At 49.6% G+C, this 24,179-nt stretch overlaps 1 protein-coding gene across 1 annotated transcript in view; it reads right to left on the bottom strand.

Moving 5' to 3' along the window:
• The window catches only part of IL11RA (interleukin 11 receptor subunit alpha), a 139,319-nt gene extending 115,381 nt beyond the window's left edge, over positions 1-23,938 (bottom strand). The window contains exon 1 of the mRNA XM_081929911.1: positions 23,816-23,938. The gene's annotated coding sequence lies outside the window, so the exon portion shown is untranslated. The remainder of the gene's footprint in view (positions 1-23,815) is intronic.
• Between the last annotated feature and the right edge of the window lie 241 nt (positions 23,939-24,179).

Here is a 24,179-nt window from a genome sequence, read left to right as displayed (position 1 = left end):
AGAATTGTAGAGTTGGAAGGGACACCTGGGGTCATCTAGTCCAACCCGCTGCAGTGCACCCTTTTGTCTTCATCTGGGTTTGTTCTTTCTGGAATGGCTATCTGTCTGGCACTCAGGTATCAGGATGCCAGGAATTATCCCTCAGGCAGAGGGGCTGCTGAGGAGCTGAGCTCACAGGTCTATAGGAATTTCTGTAGTTTTCCCAGTGAGCCAGTGCATGGATACATTTATCAGTGAATTATTACATTTGGTATCATGCAGCAAAGGCCCTTTGAATAGATAGGAAGAAACTGTGATGAAGTGCTTTGTGGGGACAAATCACAAAAGTCACAAAAGTGATTGTGCTGGTTTTGGTAGTGGGCTGCATGTGCGTGATATCTGCTGGAGGGGCACCCCCCCAACCTATACATAAATTCCTGAAACACTTGTAACTTGAAGCCGTGGGTTCGAGTCCTCCCCAACAGAGAAGGAGAAAACAAGTTTGCTCCTTCTTCCATGTGACAGCCCTCAGTGGGAATCAGTGTAGCATTTACTGTAACAACTTCGTGATGAGTACCATCACCTTTTTTCTAAAAAAAACACCCAAACTGGCGGGCTTTGAATGCTGACTGTCTTTTGGAAGGGGAAATAAGTATAAACTAAGTGGAAATAAAATGTGAGTATCCTGGGAGAAGTTGTGGGTGGCTAGAATCCCCCGGAGCTGTGCTCCATGCTGCAACATTTTGTTACAGGCCTCACTTGGGCTCTTCCAGGCCCAGTAGAGAAATGCCATTTGGCTGCTGGAGCCAGGTGATAACTCTTGGTTTCCCCTCTGCCAGCCCCAGCAGGCTTATAACTTTTGCAGGTTTTTTTTAAACGGTTGTCATATGCAAAGAGGAGAAAACCATGTGTGCATGAGGGGTTTCATTATTCCTTAGCACCCTAACTGAAATGGGGTGGGGGGCAGAGCTGCCTCGGCTTAAATTCCCCTTTCAAACCTCCATCCTTCAGCCAACCTGATCTCTTTGGGCCTCTCCGGGGCGAGTTAAAGATTAAAAATTGGCCTCCCAGTTTCTCCGCAAGCAGCAATTAGGGAAACCGCTTCCCAGTGTGCCTGAAATTCCTGCAGACAGCAAGCTCCGAGTTCTCGCTGGCACAGAAACCTTCTGGTTTGTATCAGCAAAAGCCCCAACACACAAACTGGAACAAGCCTGTTTGTGGATTCTTTTGAGATGCAGCCGGAGGCAGTCATATCAAACATGATTTGGATGTGGGGAGGAATGGGGCTGCAGGGTTCTCTCTCCCTGGTTGGAAAAAAAAAGTGTTTCTGTGATATCTGCACATTTCACACACAAGCAAATCATTTATCCTTGCCGTAAAAGTTTTATGACAAACTTTGATGCATGAAAGAAGAAAGAGAAAGAAGAATCATGTTTCCCCGCGGACGCCAAACGCTGCTTTTCCTCTGAACAGTCCTCCCCGCCGCCTGTTCCTGTGTTTTATTTGCTTTCATGATTTTGCACCTCCTCGAGTTCAAAGAAAAGTGCTTGCCTCTTGCTCACTTTTCAACATGAGAAGCAAAGAAGATGTAGCTACAGGGTCCATGTGGAAGCCATTTCTGCCCCTTTGGGCCATGGCAACTCTGCGGCTTGGCCTGGCTCAGTCGCCATAATGAAGCCTGGCCACCGAAGAATGGATGCTTTTGAATTCTGGTGCTGGAGGAGACTCTGGAGAGTCCCATGGACTGCAAGAAGATCAAACCTATCCATTCTGAAGGAAATCAGCCCCGAGTGCTCACTGGAAGGACAGATCCTGAAGCTGAGGCTCCAATACTTTGGCCACCTCATGAGAAGAGAAGACTCCCTGGAAAAGACCCTGATGTTGGGAAAGATGGAGGGTGCAAGGAGAAGGGGATGACGGAGGACGAGATGGCTGGACAGTGTTCTCGAAGCTACCAGCATGAGTTTGACCAAACTGCGGGACGCAGTGGAAGACAGGAGGGCCAGGTGTGCTCTGGTCCAGGGGGTCATGAAGAGTCGGATGCAACTAAATGACTCAGGGGTCAGCAAACTTACCGCACCTTGAGCCGGTGTCTCCAGCAGTGATTGCACGGTGGGCCGGAGGGCGGAGGAGACCAGAAATAGCTTGAGCACCTGTGCAGGGGCCTCTTCTGACCCCAAAATGCACTGGAAACAATGCTTGCGCATGCACACAAGCTATTTACGGTGCTCCTCTGACCTGGAAGTGGGCAGCCATGCAGTGCAGCGTCGGTAAGAGTGGGCAGCAGCAGTGGGCAGCAGGGGTCACTGCCGGCCGGATAAACGAGTCCCTCAGGCCTTATCCGGCCCGCGGGCCTTAGTTTGGGGACCCCTGGACTAAACAACAAAAACTTTCCTGGTTTCTCCATAACCACAAGCCCGGCAGGATGGCAATAAGAATCTAAGAAGAGTGCTGCTGGATCAGGCCAGTGGCCTATCTAGTCCAGCATCCTGTTCTCACTGTGGCCGAGAACATGCATGTACAGGAAAGCCACAAACAGGATCTGAGCACAAGAGCCCCTCCTGCAGTTTGCAGCAATTAATTTCCAGCAGCTGTGCAGGCAGAACACAGCCATCCTAGCTAGGAGTCATCAATAGCCCTCTCCCCCTCCATGAATTTGCCCAATCCTCTTTTAAAGCCATCCAAGTTGGTGGCCATCATTGCCTCTTGTGGGAGGGAGTTCCGCAGATTAATGATGCGCTGCATGGAGGACTTCACTGGCCGTTTGTCTTGGATGCTTTAGCTGAGATTCCTGCGGTGCAGCGGGTTGGACTACGATATGATATGATACGATAATCTTTATTGTCATTGTCCCATACAGAACAACAAAATTGAAAAAATCTACATCAGACATTCAAAAACCCACAAGCCTGCTATCCCAGCTATCCCAGCCTGGTTAACCCCCTGAACTATGATACCCCATAGTTAAATACAATATACTCCCACAGAGACTACCTTACACTGCGTTTAAAACCAAAATCACATTTGGATAGAAACTGTTTCTCAGGCAGCTAGTCCTAGTCTTTATAACCCTGGACCTTCTTCCAGAAGGCAGAAGCTGAAAGAGATCGTTTCCGGGGTGCGCACTATCCTGCACTATCTCTGCAGCTTTCTTATGGCACCTGGAAGCGTAGATTTGATCCAAGGTGGGAAGAGCGCACCCAATTATTCTCTCCGCAGTCTTTACAACCCTGTGTTTGTGTGGAGAGTGAGACCAATGAACTACTGCCTCTTAGCATGTAAGAGACAGTGTGGTGTAGTGGTTGGAGTGCTGGAAATTTCCTGGACTTCTATATGAGGGGTCAGAGGCCAGTCTCTGCTGGAACCAGACCCAAACGGCATCCAGAGTCCAGAGCCTTTTGTGGTCAGAGAGGCCGAGAAAAGCCCAAACCGGAGGAGTTCAAAGCAAAGGAATAAAGCGATGAGTTTGCAAGAGGCAGGGGGATTAATACTTAATCGGCTGAAGGATCTGCAAATATTTTGAGGGCCCTGACAACTCATGGGTGACTTTTGTTGTGCGCAGAATGCAATAAGAGATAAGATTAGAATTCAAAGTCCTTTGGATCAGCAAGATGACTCTGAGAAGAGCAAAGCTTAGGGAGAACAAACTGCAGCCTGAGAAGCCATTCAGAAGTAGGGTCAGAGTTGAACAGATAAAATCCCCCGAGAGATAAATGCTGCTCAGAGTGATGTCCTTCAACCTCTTCCTGCTCCAAGACAGACCTATCCACCAACCAGATGCTGCAGAGCTAAGCCAGCCAGGAAAAGCAACCCTGAACACCCATCGCCACAGGTCACTGCCTGGGATAATGCAGAAAAGTTGTCCCTGCAAAGCAACCAGCTGTGGGATGTGGGAATGAGCAAAGTGACTTCGGGAAAGAAAAGGAGAACAGCTGGTTCCAGAGGAATGAAGAGACTGGTCCTCTTTTCACTTCTGGACCACGATTAGTCAGGGAGCCGATACTGGAGGGGAGGGTGCAGCGATCCTGACTTTGCCCTGAATTATCCCCCATGGATTTGTCTACCCGTCTTCTAAAACTGCCCAAATTGGGGGACAGCACAACCCCCCAGTTTAACTACGTGCTCCCATTTGTCCCAGTTCTTCCTTTGTTGGAAGATTCAGGGCAGACAAAAGAAATAACTTCTCAACACAGCGCAGAGTTACCAACTCTGGAACTCGCTTCCGAAGGAGGCCACATAGCCATTGTTATATTTAAAAAAAAAATCCAATTTCTATTAAATTTCTATTTTACATTTTAGAATATTCACTTAAACAACCTTAAAATATCAATGACTTCCCTTCTTCTCTTTCCACGGTTCATTTTACACAACATAAAGCCCAGCATATTTTATATAAACTAAACCATTCAGTATTCCATTACAGTGGTACCTCGGTTTACGAACTTAATCCGCTCCGGAAGTCCTTTCTGAAACAGAAACTGTTATTAAACCGAGGCGCGCTTTCCCTAATGAGGCCTCCCACCGCTGGTGCCCTTCCACCGTTCGGATTCCGTTCTTAGACCAAGGTAAAGTTCACAAACCGGAACACTACTTCTGGTTTTGCAGAGTTCATAAACCAAATAGTTCGTAAACAGGACTGTTCATAAACTGAGGTACCACTGTATTACATCCATCAAACGCTACTTACACTGTTGAATTTATCTTTCAAATAAACACAATTTTCCTCCAGATATTCAATAAACATTTTCCAATCTTCTTTAAACATATGTTCTTCTTGTTCTCTTGTTCTATAAGTTAGGTTCGCAAGCTGCACATATTCCATCAGTTTAAGTTGCCAATCTTCTATAATCGTTTTCCACTTTGGGGCTAAATTTTGGATCACACTTCCAGAGTTTTTCCCAAAGAGGAAAATCTGTATTGTGTCCTTTATCTATTGCAAAGCATTGTTATAAAAAAATTAAGGTGCACACATATGGCAAGCACACATGGTCCACAGCAAACCAAACCTTGACCCTTCCACCCCTCCCCTAAATGTACTTTTTGCTGAACCAAAAAGCTCTAAATGTTCCTTGCGCAATTCTGCAGGAACCCCAGCCTTCCTGCAGAAGTCAATCCTATTTATATTGGGGGATATTTAGTGCCATGGAGGAATGTGCCGGAATGGGCAAGGCAGGCGCTGCAGAAGCAAGGCTCACACTTCCACGCCAACCCATTGCAGACAGCACAGGTGCTCCTCATGCCCCACAGAGGCAGGCCATGTTGACTTTCAAGCGCAAGGAAGAGGAAAAAGCAGCAGTTCTAGCAGAGAACAAGGGTGGATTCTGGGTCAGTGAATGTCGAGTGGCACAGCTCAAGCAAAAACAAACAAAGCCCTTGGGGACAAGTATTGACACAGCATTACTGGAGCAAAGACAAGAATCGGGAGTGAGCGACGAGCCTGCACACAAGAAGGAAAGACCCTCTTATTACTGAACTCTGCTTCAGAGACTCGGGAGGTTGGAGAGGTTAAAACGTGCTTCAGATGAATCCATAATTCAAAAGTAATTCTCTGCTGTGTTTTACAGTTATGACTCCACATCTGCAGGTGCAAGACTATCAGTTGGCGAGGGGACGACGGGATGGGACACCTGTGATTTAGGCCCCTCGTATCTATGGGACCGCCTCTCCTGGTCTGCCCCGCAGAGGACCTTAAGGTCCATGAATAACCATAGTTTAGAGGTCCCGGGCCCTAAGGAAGTCAGACTATCCTCCCCCAGGGCCAGGGCCTTCTCAGTGGTGGCTCCCACCTGGTGGAATGCTCTGTCCCAGAAGACCAGCACCCTGCAGGATTTAATCTCCTTCCATCAGGCCTGTAAGACAGAGCTATTCTGCCTGGCCTTTAATTTGAATTCAGCCTTTTATTTCCCTTCTCTTCCCTCCCCCTCCCCTTTTATGAAGATCACCCGCTCTGAGACCCCACAGCTAATTCTCCACTGCAGTGTTTCCCAACCTTTTTTGGGCAAAGGCACACTTGTTTCATGAAAAAAATCTCGAGGCACACCACCATTAGAAAATGTTTAAAAAATTAACTCTGTGCCTATATTGACTATATATAAAGTAACTCTCTTTAATAGGAATCAAATAAACACAAAGATAGTATTTTATAATTACTTTATTATGAAATAGTAAGTAAACAGAAATACGAAAAATTATAAAATACTTTATTCAGTGCGCAACCTGGGCCTGTTTGGCTGAACACAAAGCTGATATTCTGGCTGGAATCGAAGAAAGACACACACGTAGCTCTTCGTCAACAGCTCTCAGTCTCTCTCTGTATTTAGTTTTTATAGCAATCATGCTTGAAAAGCTCAACTCACAGAGATATGTAGTGGAAAATGGGAGCAATGTCAAAATAGCTTTGTTTGCCAGAAGGGGGAACTCCTTGGCAGTTTCCAACCAAAAACTGTCCAAAGGTAGATCAGCAAATCTTAGCTTGAAACCACGATTTTGTCTCAGTTCAGTTAGTTCCTCCTGCTCCTGTAAAGTCATGTCCTTTCCACCAATGATGCTGAGCTATAAGGGTCCCTAACCCAGTCAAGGCATTCAATGGAGACTGAAGAGAAATAAAATGACAACTTCCCCTCGAGAGTTTTTAAATGTTTACCTATTATCTCACACAGTGCAGCAGTGTGAACACCTTGCCATTGCTTGGTGAGTGCGAACATTTCAAGATTGCCACTTTCCACGTGTTGATGCCAGAGTTGCACCTTTGAACGGAATCCATTTATTTTATCTGTACTTGTAAGCAGGTTTTCATTTCGGCCTTGCATTCGTGTGTTCAGTTCATTCAGATGAAATATATCTGCCAGGTATGCCAGTCTTGCACACCACTCATCACTTGCAAGCAGCTTTGCGTAATCTGACCTCTCATTTGTCAGAAACACTTTAAGTTCCTCCTGCAGCTCATACACACGAACCAAGACCTTGCCACGCGACAACCACCGGACCTCCGTATGAAACAGCAAGGTTTTATGCTTCGCTCCCATCTCCTCACACAAAGCTGCAAATATGCGACTTTTCACGGGTCGTGACTTTACAAATTTTACCATGCGCACAACATCATCCAACACATGAACTAGGTCTGCTGGTAAAGTCTTGGCTACGAGGGCCTCACGGTGCAAAAAACAATGCGTAACAATCACATCTGGATTTCTTTCCTTCACTCTGCTTACAAAGCCTTTGGTGTGCCCGACCATGGCTGCAGCTCCATTGGTGCAGACACTTGTGCAGTTTTCCCACTTAAGTCCTCCTTGTTCAAGGTATTCTGATGTGACCCGAAAAATTTCTTCTCCTGTTGCTTTTTCTGGCAATGCCTTGCAGAAAAAGAAGTTTTCTCTAATTGCATCACCATCAACAAAACACACATTGGCCAAGAGTTGAGCATGTCCACTGATATCAGTAGACTTGTCAACTTGTAATGCAAATTTCTCTCACTGCTATGGATCTTTTCCAAAACCACACTTTCAATGTCTGCAGACATGTCATTAATACGTCTGGGAATTGTGTTGTTTGAGAGGGGGACTTTGGCTATTTCCTTAGCTGCTTCAGGTCCGAGCATCTCCTCTACAATAGCTTTGCAGGCAGGAAGTATTAATGTCTCTGCCACAGTGTGCGACTTTTTTGACTTGGCTATAAGTTCAGCAACGTGATGGCTAGCTTTAAGACCTCTTTCATTTACCTTTGAGGTTTGTCACATGAAAGTTGCCTGTTTCTCCGTGTTTTCACACAGGCGAACAAAATAGTCCGCATTCTTGTTTTGAAGCGAAGGGTGTTTCGTTTGGAGATGGCGTTTAAGTTTGCTTGGGACCATAGCACTGTTAGCTAGCTTTTCACCACATACCACGCACAGTGGAGTTGGTTGGTTTGCATCTCCGGTGAAAGTAAATCCAAATGAAATACAGCTTTCGCTATATTGCCTTGTGCCAGAGAATTTGCTTGAGCTAACCATCTTTGCTTTCTTTTCATGCCCACTCATACTTGGGCTCTCATCTGGCTCCAAATTTTGTTCAGAGTCCAGTTCTTTTCTTTTCAAAAACTTTTCCATCACTGCAGTATCCGGCCATCCAATTGCCACTGACAAACGGATACAGACCCCTTTTTTTTACAGCACAGCTCGCACAAATGTACATGGAACACCCTTTTCGAATTAAAACACACAGTCTCACGAGAGCAAGGAGCAGCGATTTTATATTTTACGAAAAGAAGTCACTAGTCCTCATGGTGACAGGGTGGAAAATATTTAAAAGCAGAACCACCTTGAGGAAGGTGGAGCCATATCACTTCCCGGCAGGAGGCCTAAATTGGTGGAACGCTCAGGCCCCGCCTATTCAAAGAGGACTATTAATTTGGAGAGCTGCTATCTTCCAAACTGTGAGACGATGTGGCAAAAGGGGAACCCTGAATGGAACTTTGCGTTTTTGTCTCAATGCCGGTCTCGCGCTGCCGCTTCCCGCGCTCTCAAGGACCCGGGAGGAGGAAGGCGTGAAGGGAATCCCGAAGGCGTGAAAACCTCGCGCATGCGCAGGCCTTCCGCCTGCGACAGCCCAGTAGGCTGGCCGAAGCGAGCGGCGATGGGATGTGGGAGGGAGGGAGCTCGCCACCCCGCGTGCGCTTGCCGCCGCCGCCCCGCCTCTCGCCGCCCGCCTCACCCGCCTCCCTCCCACGGCACACCAGGCAACGTCTCGCGGCACACTAGTGTGCCGCGGAACACCGGTTGGGAAACACTGCTCCACTGGCCTCCTCGCTGGCCCAAGTAGGACCAATTCAGCCAGCTAGCCCTGGTGATTATCTAATGCTTAATAGATAGATTTCCCCTAAATTGATTTATGAACTTTGAATTTTATTGTTATTCATGTTTTTATACTGTATTATATGCTGCTTTTACAATTGTTTTAAATTTGTTGTTAGCTGCCCTGAGCCCAGATTTTGAACCAGGAAAGGCGGGGTATAAATAATTTTTTATTATTATTATTTTTATTATTATTATTATTTATTTGCATAACCTTAAAGAACTGGGGTGAGTTACTGGACTACTGCAATGCGCTCTACATGGGGCTACCTTTGAAGGTGACTTGGAAACTACAACCAGAATGTGGCAACTGGGAGCAGCTGCTGGGACCTAAAAGATCTTCACTGGCTCCCAGTACATTTCCAAGAACAATTCAAAGTGTTGGTGCTGACCTTTAAAACCCTAAACGGCCTCGGTCCTGTATACCTGAAGGAGCATCTTTACCCCCATCATTCAGCCTGGGCACTGAGGTCCAGCACCAAGGGTCTTCTGGTGGTTCCCTCACTGAGAGAAGTGAGGTTACAGGGAACCAGGCAGAGAGCCTTATCGGCAGTGGTGCCTATCCTGTTGGAACACCCTCCCATCAGATGTCAAGGAAATAAACAGCTATCTGACTTTTAGAAGACATCTGAAGGCAGCCCTGTATCAAGATGTTTTCTTATGTTTTTATATGCATTGGAAGCCGCCCAGAGTGGCTGGGCAACTCAGTCAGATGGGAAGGGTACAAATATTATCATTATGATGATGATTATTATTCCAAGTCAGGAAGTTCAAATCTCTCTTCTGGCACGAACTGCCAATGACGTTGGCAAGCCTCAGTCTTTCCACCTGCATAATGGGAGGTTGTAGCGCTGGCTTAGCTTACAGCAGCTTTCGCCATCCTGTTACCCACCAAATATTTTGGACCACAATCGCCACCAGCCCCAGAAAACACCCCTAAAAGTGTCAATGCTTTTTCTTATGCTCTAAAGTGCCAGATATACCAACGGTGTCTCGTGCATAAAAATAAAGCGCATTTTGACGGAGCAGGGGAAAGTGCTAAGTTCTGTGGCTCTTGTGGTTACCCAAGTTGGCAGCCCCAGGAGGCCTTTTCAACCAGCGCTGCATTTTGCCAGAGAGCATCTCTGGAAGCAGAGGTGCCAATTCCCATTTCCCATTCCTGCCAGCAACACCTCGGAGCCACCAATATGGAGCCCAGCCATTACCTGCCAAGGGGGCAGATTTTGACCCAGAAGGCTCCAGTTGCCAATCGCCACCCAAAACCCACAGAGGGTCAAGGTGCACAGATATTCAGCAGCCATGAGAAGATGCTTCAAGCTCAACATTGGCAGGAAGCGCTTGGAGTTGCCCGTTGCAACTCTGGTCTAGACCCAACAGCCGCCATTCATGCGCCGGAAGCCTCAAGGGTTGAGGACTGAGCAGACATCCTCACTTGGCATGCTCAAGGTCGGATGGCCATCTGCCAGGGTGCTTGGGTTGAAATACTTGTATTGCAGGGGGCAATTCTCTGATTCAGCAGAACATCTGAAAGAGCTCATGTGTGCAGACAGCACATTTCATAGCAAGCGGCAGCTAGACTGGTTGTTGACCAACAAAGTCCATTCATCAGAAGCTCAGCATCATCTGCTCTGACACAGTGACTCTCCAGGGTTTTAGACCAGCCCAACTTGGAGACTATTAAGTCATTAATTGCATCTATAGCACTCTCTTTCTCTCCAAGGCGCTCACTCAGTTGACCCCCACAACAACCCTGTGAGGTAGGTTAGGCTGTAAGGCAGTGACTACCCCCCCCCCAGCGTCAGCCAGTGAGTTTATTATTATTATTATTATTATTATTCATTGTGCAGGAGATGCCAACAGGAAGGGAAGAGACAAGGATAGTGAAGATGAATGCGAACAAATGCAGTTACAGGAACTAACTAAGGCCTCATTACAGCTGGGAATGGCTGCCATGTTTGCTGAATATCGTGAGTCCCATGGAGGTGTCATGGAGGAGATGGTTGCATCTCAAGGTGGAATGGGAGGAGCCTGGAGAGTTGGAGCTGGAGGACACTGGAAAGAGTTCTAGCAGGATGGAATCAGGACATCAAGAAGTGTCTGAACCCAGTGAGGCATCCAGCGCCTGGGAAGAAGAGATCTGGAAGCCAGGGGTGGCCTGAGTAGGTTGTCAGAGGAGCATCCTGCCCCTGTGGCAACTGGACACCCCTAGCCTAATGCTGTGGAGCCTTGTCTGGTACCTCCTTCTGTTGGTGAGGACAAGGAAGGCTGAGAGAGTGAGCTTCATGGCTGAGTTGGGATTTGAACCCTGGTCTCTCCCAGTGTCCTAGTTTGACACGCTAACCACTGTACCACACTGCTGGGGATGGAACCTGGGCAGGTGCTCTACCAGAGAGCTAAGATCTTTCCATGGGATGCGGAAGGGACAATAGCCCAGAAAGAGAGAGACTGGATGTAGACAAGCTGGGGGAAGGTAGTCAGGTTCTTAAAACCTTCAGCTGAATCACATTCAAACATCTGGCCTACATTTAAAAAAACAACAACCCCAACGTGGCGTCAAATATCCAGTTTGCCCAAAGACAAGGCGCAGGAGCAGGTGGTGGGGGATACAATATTCAGCCTTTTCCCCATCTTTCGTACTCTCACAAGCTGTGCCACTGGGTGGAAGGAGAAGAATGAAGATCCCTCTGGGGCTTTCGCCAGAGTTTTTTAGGCCTGTAACAAATTAAAGCATTTTTGGGGAACCATCAACTGCTTTGGGGGGCCTTTAACCGATTAGCAGATTCATTAGCCAGTTAAAATAATATATTACAGTATTTCAGAGCAGGTGATATACCGAGGACATTTCTATTGACTTAATAACACAAACAAATCACTTTTATTGAGCGCATTCCAGCAAGCAGGCCTGGGGCCCATTTGCTCTAATGGGAGCACCAGGCGCATTGGATTGCATGCGCAATGTGGGAAACGCGAGCCAAGTGGCGCAACATGTACAAACTGGCGTGCACTTGGGGGCAGTGGGAGTCGAGATCTGCTGACTCTGCCCCAATCTCCACATATCACGGGCACATGGACTGTTTGGTCTACACATCCCGAACATGCAATGTGGGACTCACAGAATCTTTTTTCATGTCATAAGCTGCCTTGAGCATGGTTCGAGCTATGGAAAAGCTGCAAATAAAATTATGCATGTATGCATGTAAAAAACACGCAACCAGTGAAGGGCACTCAGCCTTTTCCAGGGGGCGAAACAGTGTACCGATGTGTAGGCTCTGTGCACTCAGAACGATGACCCACTGCACACCCTCTTGTTCTTTGGACACCTGAACAGGACTCTAGAAACTTACAGTCAGTGGACAATGGGAAACGGATTGGGTCCCAAGCTCAGCTCCTGCCAGCAATACAAATGTCTTGCTTTAAAAAGTGTATCTCTGTACTAAAACCTTTAACAGCAATTTAATAAACGCAGCCTCATGATTAACATGTTTAGTGGCTCAGCTGGGAACAGCACACGCTCAGTCGGGTAAGCCCACATTTCCTAGACAACGTAAAACAAACAGGAACAAAGGGAGATGTTTGGACGGGGTTCCTGCTGCGCTAGAGGCCTCCCTTCTGTTTACCCACCCTGGCTCACAGCCATCCTGCCTTCTGGAACTTAACACCCCTCACACACAAGGACATCTCTCTCTCTCTCTCTCTCTCTCTCTCTCTCTCTCTCTCTCTCTCTCTCTCTCTCTCTCTCTCTTAAATTCCATGCAAAAATCCAGAAATTGCAGCTGCTTTCACAAGATGCTTTGCAAGAAGAATCCACATTCCCAGGCCTTTGCAAATGATGTCAGAGCAACGACTCACAGGACACCTGCTCCCACCCCCCAAAATGCAGAATCATTTCCGTTCGTCACCCGTTGCCATCTAAAGCATGTACCGAAACAGCAAGGAATGTGTGCAATCGATTGATGCAACCTTGCATTTGTGTCCGGCCAGGGATCCGTGGCTGAAAGTGGCTCCCTGTCAAGGGAATGCTGGGCGGCAAATCTGGGTTTGCTGTTTTGTGAAATGGACTTCTTCATGCAATGCATAGTTGATCCGTGGAACTCCCTCCCACAAGAGGCAGTGAGGACCACCAGCCTGGATGGCTTTAAAAGAGGAATAGGCAAATTCATGGAGAAGGAGAGAACTATCAGTGGCTTCTATCAGATATTGCACCCTCACTGCAGACGGGAAGCTGCTAGAGATGCCACGAGTGTGCAAAGCTGTTCTCAAGAGAGTTCTGTGTCATGCACCTCAGTTGCCACAAAGCTTTGATTGGGCTTCAGGGCTGCTGTGATGCCTAGGCTCTGCTAAGTCCCACATTTCTGCATTTGCCAAATATCAGGGTGCTTCCACATTGTCAAACTATGAGAGCGCTCCCCAAAGTCACTCTCCATAGACTGAATTCAGGAAAGACCCATCTACGACCCAAAACAGAAGTGTTGTGTGGAGGGCTTCGTGGAGCTCTGGAATTACACAGGCTTTCTCAGACGTAGCCATGTCTATAAACCTTCCCAGCACCCTGGAGGCTGGAAAAAGATGCTGTAGTTGGAGGGAGCAATGCTGGAAAGTTCTGGGGGGAGAGGGGTCTGTTGTGATCAAATCCCGTTTACAGGCATCCAGTTAGCCCCTGTGAGAACAGGATGCTGGACCAGATGGGCCATTGGCCGCATCCAGCTGTCTCCTCTTAAGATTTTGACTCCTAAGGCAAGGGAGGCCAAAAGTCACCTTTCTCAATCGCAGCAGTTCTTTAAACTTTTTCACAGGCCACCTGAAAATTGCTGGTGGCTTTGCGGGGTGACTTAAAAAACTTTTGGAGTTCCACATTGTAGAATCAATCCAGGTTTCACTTCTGAATTTAATACGGCAAAAGGTAAATCAGTTTTCATTTTCTTTGCAGGGGGTCCGACTAGGTGAGCCTTGGGAATCCCTTCCAGCTGTACAGTTCTATGATTCTAGGAATCACTGCCAGTCAATGGTCTGGCTCAGTAGGAAGCTGGGATCGCTCAGTGGGTAGAGCCGGGGTAGGCAACCTAAGGCCCATGGTCCACAAGTGGTCCACGGGGGTCGTTTAACCGGCCCACGAGCTGCCCCCAAACCGAGCCACCCGCTCGGCAAGTCCCTACGTGCTGCGCTAAACTGGTGCAGCATGGCGTGGGGATTCGCTTCCGCGGTGCTGGAAATCGCGTCTGTGCATGCGCAGATGCTGAAAATCACAGGACGCACTCACGTGTGCGCACAATCCGGCCCACAGATGGATCTCTGCTGGAGTGAGCTGACCCAGGTGAGGTAAACCTTGCTGACCCCTGCAGTAGGTAACCAAACAAACCCCTGTGTTGCAAACAGAACGTCATGAATGTCTAGGCAAGCCCAAAATGAAAACAAATCCAAAATGAAATCTTTAGTCTCAAAGTCTCTGAAAATCTTTAAAGGAAGTGAGGTACCAGACTTTGTACGACGACAGACAAGCTGTGAAGCTTTGTGTAGTCAGCAAATATGATGTCCGACACTGAACAGTGATTCTGGATATAGTCTATTTAAATATTTTCAGAGACTTTGAGACTAAAGATTTCATTTTGGACTTGTTATGGTTTGAAGGAATTCTATAAAAGATTGTTCATTGCATATGTGCATGGTCATCGTGTTGCCTAGACATTGCGGACCCCTGCAGTAGAGTAGACCCCTGCAGGGTCATGGATTCAAGCCTGCATTACAAAGGGCTGGACTAGATGGCCCTTGGGGTCCCTTCCAATTGTATGATCTATTATTCATTGTGAAGTTGCTTCCTCTATTCTTAGAGAACATGGATCACTATTTGAGCATCTCTGCTCTACGACATACACCAGTGCTGGATTTAGGGCAAGTTTGCACAGGGTGCCAAACGAAAGGGGAGCAAAATGGCAAAGATCCAGAATTGAGGAGATCCATTTGGAGGGACACTAAATTTTGGCCTTGCTCAGGAAACCCTGAATACACAGGTAACACCTGACCAGTCACAGAGGACAGGGGAGCTGACAGGTGGCAGCTGAATTCCCTTAACTATCTTGCAAATTAAGAATGGCTGCAAGGTCTTGCAGTCCCTGAAGGCAGCGAATGCCTTTAGACATTTCTTTCGCCTGTCCTCCCACAAGAGATTACAACCATTTAAAACCTGGAGGCATAAATAACAGCTGTCAAGGTGTTGGCTGCTGTCCAGGGGAGTCAACAGAGCAGGGCCAGAGAACGTCTGCCTTTCCTCAGGGGTTGCAGCCGCAAAAAAGACTCCGAGCTTAGACCTCAAGCGGTTTTTCCATAGCGCAGGATCCTTCCACCAACATGTACAAAGCCCTTTGGCAAAGCATCCCAGGAGCAGGTCTGGCTGTTCTGTGGACTCAGTAGCTAAATCAAAGTTGTTTCTTTTAAAAAGGCAAAGCCCACTTAATCTCAGCACCGGTTTATCTGCAACAATTAGCAGCCTGGCCAAACAAGGACTTCTGGGACATTCAGAAAATGTCTATCCGAAAATGGAATATACAAAGAGAAAGCAGTGTCATGTAGTGGTCAGAGTGAGGGACTAGGGCCCAGAAGAGACCAGGGGTCAAATCCTGGCTCAGCCATGTAGCTCACTGGGTGTGACCTTGGGCCAGTCAGACTGACCTGTCAGCCGAACTGACCTCTCTTAACGGAGAAATCTGAGGTCTCCCTTGGACAAAAAACAAGGACGCCAGCCAGGAATACCAGAGCAAAACAGCAGCCAGTAGGCTTGGTCTTGATGGAAGACTGTCGCCACAGGACTCCCACCAGGTGGAACAAGATGGAAGCCCCGAACAAAAGAGCCCCCAAAACTTTTATTAGCTGCTAATCCCCATGTTACACCTCCCCAACTACATCACTCATACATCACGGCTACATCACAAAAGGGGAGGTCTGGTGGCCGCAATCTGAGCATCCTGGACCCTGCCCCATGGTTCCCCTTGCCCTCCACCAAACACCCATCAAGTGGAACAAAAGAGATATTTACATTTCCCTCTTTCCCTTTTGTCTTCATCTGGGTTTGGTATTTCTGGAATGGCTACCTGTCTGGCACTCAGGTATCAGGAGGCCAGGAATTATCACTCAGGCAGAGGGGCTGCTGAGGAGCTGAGCTCACAGGTCTATATGAATTTCTGAAGTTTTCCCAGTGAGGCAGTACATAGATAACGTATATCAGTGAATTGTTACATTTGGTATTGTGCCGCAGAGGCCCTTTGAATAGATAGGAAAAAACTGTGATGAAGTGCTTTGTGGGGTCAAGTCACAAAAGTGATTGTGCTGGTTTTGGTAGTGGGCTGCATGTGCAGGATATCTGCTGGAGGGGCAACCCCCCCCCAACCTGTACATAAATTCCTGCAACACCTCACAGGGTTGTTGTGGAGATCAAAGGAGGCAGGGGAGAACTGTGTATGCTGCCTTGAGCTCCTTGGGGTGGGGGGGGGGAGAGAGGCAGGATATAAATGCAACAAACAAACACCATTTTATTTATTTAAACAAATTTAATTTGCTTAATTCCGGTTTTAATTTTCTGTATGTTTTACAACAGGGTTGTAAATTCTTAGTGATAATTTCAGCGTTTTATCTTTTCGTGAACTGCTTTGGGGGGGGGTTCTCCCCCCCCTACAATCAAGTGGTATACAAGTTTGATTAAGCAAATTAAAAAGAAAATAAATAAACAAATGACAGGTGCGCCCCACCTGTCATCCCTCAAAGTGTGAGATAGGTTTGGCTAAGAGATAGCAATTGACTGCCAATCACCCAGTGAGCTGCATGGCCAAGCAGGGCTTTGCACCCAGGCCTCCCTGGTCCAAGTTGGGCACTAACCACTAGGCCACATGGCACCATGCATGCTCTCATGCTCAGGCTTTGGTGAGTCTCCAAGAGGAGAGGGTTCTGACTTTGCTGGCAGGCGAATGGGCGAGTCACAAATAGCCTACAGAAATCTGCAGTGACTGAGACGGAACATGGGGGAAATTAATCACACAGATCAATCGCCTCATGATCAGTAGTAAGAAAAGGATTCCCAGCCACAACCAACCCACCCCTCCCAACTCAGCTGCAGATCCCAGCTGCATCTGTGAGGTTGCATTTTCTTGTAGTTCATGGAAGAGAAACAGAAGTGAGAGATGGGTTGTTCAAGATTTGAGTGCTACATTGCCACAAATTCACTGAATGACCAGCCGAGCCCCCTGTCTCTCTTTCTCTGCCATAACTCCCCACCAATGAAAATAGGGCCTACCTGACAAGCTTGTGATGAGGGGACACACAATCCAAAAGATTGCAAAGCATTCTGAAATTTATGCTATGTTGCGGTTTGGCTCACTTACTAGAGCCACCTACAGATGAATCATATTCATTCTTTCTTGCAGTCAACCAGAGCCAAGGCGAAGAAGGTATTATCTTGGAAAAAAGGGGGTGGCAGGATTTGTTTTACTGCATCTATACTCCGCTTTTCTTTGAAGGTGCCCATGGTGGGGTGTGTGGTTCTCTCCCGTCCACATTTCATCATCACAACAACCCTGTGCGATAGATCAGGTGTTTGTGGGAGGTGGGTCTATTGTTTGTTGTTGTTTTCATTAAGTTGTGTTTTTATGTTGTATTTTTATGTTGTGAACCACCCTGAGATCTACGGATGAAGGGTGGTACTGTATACACATTCAATAAATAAAATGAATAAAAATAACCAGGCTGAGGGATGCTGACTGGCTCAAGGCTACGCACTGAGCTGCACGGCTGAGTGCACATTCGAACCCATAACTCTGCAGTCTTGCTCTGACCACTGCACAACGCTGCCTCACACAATACTACCACTTTATCCCCGTATGGCAGCAGTCCTCAACCTGTGGGTCCCCCAGATGTTGTTGGACTACAACTCCCATCATCCCTGAGCTCTGACCTTGCTAGGGGTGATGGGAGTTGTAGTTCAACAACATCTGGGGACCCACAGGTTGCAAAAGGCTGCCCTAGAGCATGGGTAGGCAAACTAAGGCCCAGGGGCTGGATCCGGCGCAATCGCCTTCTAAATCCGGCCCAGCGTGTTTTTACATGAGTAGAATGGGTGCTTTTATTTAAAATGCATCTCTGGGTTATTTGTGGGGCATAGGAATTAGTTCATTTCCCCCAAAAAATATTGTCCAGCCCCCCGCAAGGTCTGAGGGACAGTGGACCAGCACCCTGCTGAAAAGGTTTGCTGACCCCTGCCCTAGAGGAAATATGCTCCAACAGGGTGGAGCCCCAAAGTCCATGCGCTCAGGACCACACGCTTCCTCCTGCTGCCACCGGCAGTGTCTGGGGCTCATAAGCAGAGCCTGCAGGATCAGGCCAATGGCCCATCTGATCCAACACCCTGTTCTCACAGTGGCCACCCAGATGCCCCAGTGGGGAACCAGCACAAGAGCAGGATCCTCCCCTCCTATATTTTCCAGCAACGGATATTCAGAAGCATCGCTTCCTCTGCCCATACAGTCAAAGCACAGCCATCTGACCAGTCGTATCCATCAACAGCCCCTCTCCATCTCCTTTCCCTGGCAAGAACCGCCTTGGGCACTGCTCTGCTGCCACATGCCCCCAGGGGCACTTGCAGGACAAGGAGCCGGGAAGGCGGGCAGATCAGCCGTAAATCAAGGCGGCCAGGCTTCCGATAAGGCGAGGGCGATGGGAGAGGAAACTTGGGCAGCTTCCAATATTCTCCGGCCTCGGAGGGGACGGGTGGCGGGCTGAGTCACTGGCTCGCTCTCCCATTCATTCATTGATTCATTCATGCTTCATAAGAGAGGGCAAGGGAGCCAAGGCCTCTGTCTCTCCCTCCCTCCCCGCCGCCCCCCCATTCCAGCTGCCACAGCGAGAAGATTTTATTACAGCAAAGAGAAAGTTGCTTAACCGACGTGCGTCGCCATCGCTTCTTCCCAACCCCGACCCTGGACTTTCCCATGCGTGGGAAGAGCGGGTGTAACGCAGGGTCACCCCCAAGGGGGGAAGTGTCACACATGTCTGGGTCATCTCCAGAGCAACGACCCCATTGGGGGCAGATTCCGCATCCTCAATCCAGTTCTTCCTTTCTTGCCACCTGCTGCTGCTGCCAAGCCTCCCTGCTGGCCCCTCTCCCAAATATCACCAAATCACAGAATTGCAGAGTTGGAAGGACCCTCGCGAGTCATGTTGCCCACCCCCCCACATGCGCGATGCAGGAATCGCAGCGAAAGCATCCCTGGCAGGTGAGCATCTATCTGTCAAAGGCACTTCTCAGCCAAAGGAATGCAATTACCATATTTTTCGCTCTATAAGATGCACCAGACCAAAAGACGCATCTAGTTTTTGGAGAAGGAAAACAAGAAAAAAAATATGGTCAATATCTCCTCCCACCTGCTCTGCCGGGCAGTGGAATGCCGGGCAGTGGAATGAGGCTCCCCAGCCACGAAATGGCTACTTCGCTGTCCCACCTCAGAGCGTAACGGCTGAAAAGGGAAAGCGGGGGGTGGCCAACCTTCCCCCCATCTCCACGGCTGCCTCACCCAAGTTACTCGCCTCGTGCTGCACAGCCGAAGAAACTCTCAGCCACGGACCAGAGAGAGAGAGAGAGAGAATGCAAAAGCGCCAGCCCGCTTGCTGCACATGCGCAGGATCGCATCATCCCTCCTCTTGCATTGCGCACTGCCCCCCCTCCACGCAACCAACCAACCCACTCGCGGCATCAATGGATGCCGGATGCACAGGTCGTGCTCACGCATGGGACGCCGTACTTCCTTTCGCCATAGACCCGTTAGACAGCGGTGGGTTCTGCAACTGCTGGGCAGGCCGGGTTTAGGATGCTGGCAGGCCAGATCTGGCCCGTGGGCCGTAGTTTGAGGATCCTTATCTTGGAGTGTCCCGCCCCCCCTGAGCCTACAGGTATGAATTTCCCCTCTGATCCAGACGCCCACACTTCATTCTGTCCACCCCACATGCAGAGAGTCAAAGTGCAATGCAGAGAGGGAGCTGTGGAGCAGAATAGCCACAGATGACTCACGCAACAAGCTTAAGGAGCATCATGCAAGAAAATGCTCCCCTCCTGAGCTCCGTATCTAACAGCTCAGACAACTAACAAAATTTCCTGCAGTGCAAAGGGGTTGGATCAAGAGAGGAGAGGCGCATGCGATGCCTGGATCCTTGCAGCCTGGCAAGGCAAGGCATCCACAAAGACCAACAGGCGCACACAGATGTGTGTGTGTGATACATGATGCTCATGTGAAGAAAAGGCCTCAGCACTTTGAACGGCTCCTTCAAGAAGGAAAGGCCTTTAATCACAACACAAGAGGAGGAATTCTCCTCCCTTGGAAGTCTTAGAAGCACGTGAGAAGAGCCGGCAGGATCAGGCCAACAGCTCCTTTAGTCCAGCATCTTGTTCTCGCAGTGGCTGACCAGATGCCTGTGGGATGCAATGGGGGCATGAATGAAAGAGCCCTCCGTTTCCAGTAACTGGTACAGTCAAACCTCAGATCCTGAACGCCTCCGTTTTGGAACGTTGTGGCTCCCGAATGCTGAAAACCCAGGAGTAAATGCTCCGGTTTTCAAACATTTTTCGGAAGCCGAATATCCGACTTGGCTTCTGCTTGAGTGCAAGAAGACCCTGCAACCGATCGGAATCCCTGCCTTGGTTGTCAAATATTTCGGAAGCCGAACGAGCTTCTGGAACGGATTATGTTCAACAACCGAGGTTTGACTGTACAGTGGTACCTCGGGTTACAGATGCTTCAGGTTACAGATGCTTCAGGTTACAGACGCTTCAGGTTACAGACTCCACTAACCCAGAAATAGTACCTCGGGTTAAGAACTTTGTTTCAGGATGAGAACAGAAATCACGCGGCAGCGACGTGGTGGCAGCAGGAGGCCTCATTAGCTAAAGTGGTGCTTCAGGTTAAGAACAGTTTAAGGTTAAGAACAGACCTCCAGAACGAACTAAGTACTTAACCTGAGGTACCACTGTATTCAGAAGCATTCAGAAAACACCTCTCTCTTCCATGGATTGGTCTAATCCTCTTTTAATGGAATCCAAGTCCTGCGGGAATGAGTTCCATAGTTTAACTATGCGAGATTCATTCATTCCCAGGACCTCTGCAGCATTTGCTCCTCTACTGACATTCCTTGTTCTGGGGCCACAAAACCGAGCAGGTCAGTTTGCCTGATTTTCCATTATAAGGATATCAGAGAATAAAGCCCAGAAGGGAAAATATGGAGGCACAGAAGGAGCTGCCTTGTTCACAACCAGAGCAAAGGACCGAAGGCAACCCTGGCAGGCTCCACAACTCCACAAGGTCTAAGCAAGAGCAGTTGGCTCTGGGAGAGGCGTGGAACAAAGCCCAGCCCTTCCACAGGGAAAGAGAGGCTCTGCTCCCACCAAACAGCAGTGGGTGCGAATCTTGGGCACATGATTAGTGCCCTTTATAACTCCCTGCCTACTGATATCAAGCAGGCACCTTCACTGCCTACTAAAACCATTTTTGCTTCAACAAGCTTACCCAGAAGAAGTTGGTGTGAGGTTTAATCTGCTTGGGTATGTTAGCTTTCTGAAGGTTTTTAAGCAGTGCCATGAATTTTGCTTGATGTTTTTATCTTTTTGTAAACCTCTTTACAAAACGTGGGTGGCGCTGTGGTCTAAACCTCTGAGTCTCTTGGGCTTGCCGATCAGAAGGTCGGCGGTTCAAATCCCTGCAACGGGGTGAGCTCCTGTTGCTCGGTCCCTGCTCCTGCCAACCTAGCAGTTCGAAAGCACATCAAGTGCAAGTAGAAAAATAGGAACCGCTCCGGCAGGAAGGTAAACGGCGTTTCCATGCGCTGCTCTGATTCGCCAGAAGCGGCTTAGTCATGCTGGCCACATGACCCGGAAGCTGTGCGGCAGCTCCCTCGGCCAATAAAGTGAGATGAGCGCCGCAACCCCAGAGTCGTCCGCGACTGGACCTCATGGTCAGGGGTCCCTTTACCTTTACACCTCTTTATGAGGTTGTTGCTTTTGTACAATCCAGTGGTGTACACTTATTTTGTGAAACAGATAATAAATAAGCAAATAAATGCTAAATATTATTATTACTCATTTTCCCCAAAACTCTTGCAGAATATGAGATCATAAACCTTCCCATTTTGGAGATAAAAGACACAGGCTGAAATAAGCAGATCAGGCCTGGGGAGGGATGTGGCTCAGGATGGTGGGGGGTGGGTGGGCTGGAGGAAACTCCCATGGGCCAGACAGAGACCCCTGGGGGCTGCATTTGGCTCCTGAACCTGAGTTTCTTTGGCCCTGGAATTGACAAGCAAAATGAACACCTTGTGACTCTTGGTCAAGGCCTAAAGTCCACAGAGGTTGGACCACACACACACTCCCTAGATCAAGACTCCAGCCGTCTTCTTCTCCCACTTGCCGGCCATTAGGGCTCTTTACCGCCGGACACCAGATAGCCTTGTGGCCTGTTAGCACAAAACCCACAGGGTCCATTATAAAGACCCTCTTTGCCAGCCCAACCCTGCAGTATGCCCTCTCTGGAATTGATAAGAACCGTCCAGAAAACTCTCGCCCCCTCCCAGATCTTCTCCAGAAGTGAGTGGTGGGTCCGGCAGCGGACACTCAAAGACGCCTGTCACCGAAAGACAACCTATTGATCTACTCTTGAACCTTCCTCCAAAGCAAGCAGCCGCCTCGAGATCGGGGCCACGCCGTGTCCCCGTGGCAGCCGTAACTCCAGGCGTGCACGGAGAACGATTTGCACGCGTGTGTGCACCAGTAGTCACAGGCCTGGAAGCCTCTGGGAGAGATTTACGAGTGTTTGTGTACTTGAGCGAAGGAAGGAAAGCAGTAGGTCTCTAAACAACTGTGTCCACAGAGTTTACCTTTTCCTCTGCAGTTCCCATCACAATAAATAAAAGGCGAAGCATTTCCCAATTCCAGAAAGGCGGGGAGGACATGGACTGTGTGCTAAGCGGTGTTTTTGTTTTTAGTGCTCCCCCCCTTCTGACAGTTGCACCAGGGACCCAGAGAGTTGGCTGGCTGGCAAAAAGGCTCCCCCCTTCCCGCTGCGTCTCTCCCCCGCCCCCTCCCTTCCTCCTGCCTGGCATTTTACGGGCAGTGAGCTGCCTATTTCTCTCTAGTAATAAAATTTGGGTTGCCAGCTGCAGCTGCTGAGCGGGAGATTGGGGGGGGATGGAGAGATGGGGGAGAAAGTGGCTGTTTAGTCTCCAAGGACGGCTGCCAGGGAGGTTGGAGAGGGCAGGCAGGAGAGACCCCCAAGGCCTTTCCGGGGTGCAGAGCAGGGATTCCCAGGGAGGTGGGGCAGGAGAGAGGGGGAGAGAGAGAGTCACCCCCCGCCACGCTGCGGCTTTTGCAGAGCTGTTTACGCGTCCTGCCAGGCAAGTAGTTGGCCTTCTCCCCTGCGTCTGGCTGGCCAGGACGGCGGAAAGTCCAGCCAGCTTGGGATTCCCATCACTCGAAAACTCCATTCCAGGCCACACAAGTCCAAGATAAAAGGCTAGTTGCTTGGGGGAGGAGAAAGCATTTTTCAGGGGGAGAGGCGTCTGCCTTGCTCTTAATGGGTCGGGAGAGGTGGAAAGGAGCACGCTACGGGAGGGGGCATCTCTCTCCGGGGCGGGGGGGGGGGCTGGCTTGAAAAGTCCTGCGTCTCCGGGAGGATATCAGCCCGTCTCTTGGCGCGGACACGCGGCAGTAAATAAGCAGTGGAAAGTTTCTTTTCCCCGGGAGGGGGAGGCTCGCAATGTCTGTGCCTCCGTCCCGGGGGGAGCGTTTGGACATAACTTTCAGACTGGGGGCCTCCCTTCGGATGGGGAGGGGGCTTTTCCTTTGGAATGGGGGGCGGAAGGAAGGATGGTTGGCTGGCTGTCTGGGCGGAGAAAGCGCAGCCGGGGAATGCGACGCGCGCTTGCGCTTGGAGAGGTTGGTGCTTCCCTCCCGTGCGCCCATCCCGTTCCCGTCGCCGCCGCGGGCCTTACCTCGTCCTCCTGCGCGGTCCCGGGGCTGCTAGGCGCGCATGTTGGCCGCGGCTGCCCGCGCTCTCCTGCCTCCGGCCGGCCGGCGGAGGGTGCCGGTGTCTCGGCTCGGCTGCCTCCGGCTGGCTCGCTCGCTCGTCCGCGCCGTCCCGCCCCGCGCTGCCGCCGCCGGCGCGGCCAATCCGGGCGGGCGAAGGCGGCGTGTCTGGCGGAGGAGGGCGGCCAGTCCCCGCGGGGCGAGCGGCGGCTCCTCTCCGGGCGCGTTGCGCTGCGCAACGCTGCGCTGCCTACCCAACTGGCTGGCTGGCTAGAGGGGAGCCCGGACGGGTGACTGGGCGCCTTCTCCCGACCTGCGCCCCGAGACCAT

The sequence above is a fragment of the Podarcis melisellensis genome (assembly GCF_964234715.1).
Source record: "Podarcis melisellensis genome assembly, chromosome: 11".
Taxonomy (NCBI): Eukaryota; Metazoa; Chordata; class Lepidosauria; order Squamata; family Lacertidae; genus Podarcis; species Podarcis melisellensis.
Note: the sequence above shows the minus strand (reverse complement) of the source record. Positions and strands in the feature narration are given on the sequence as shown.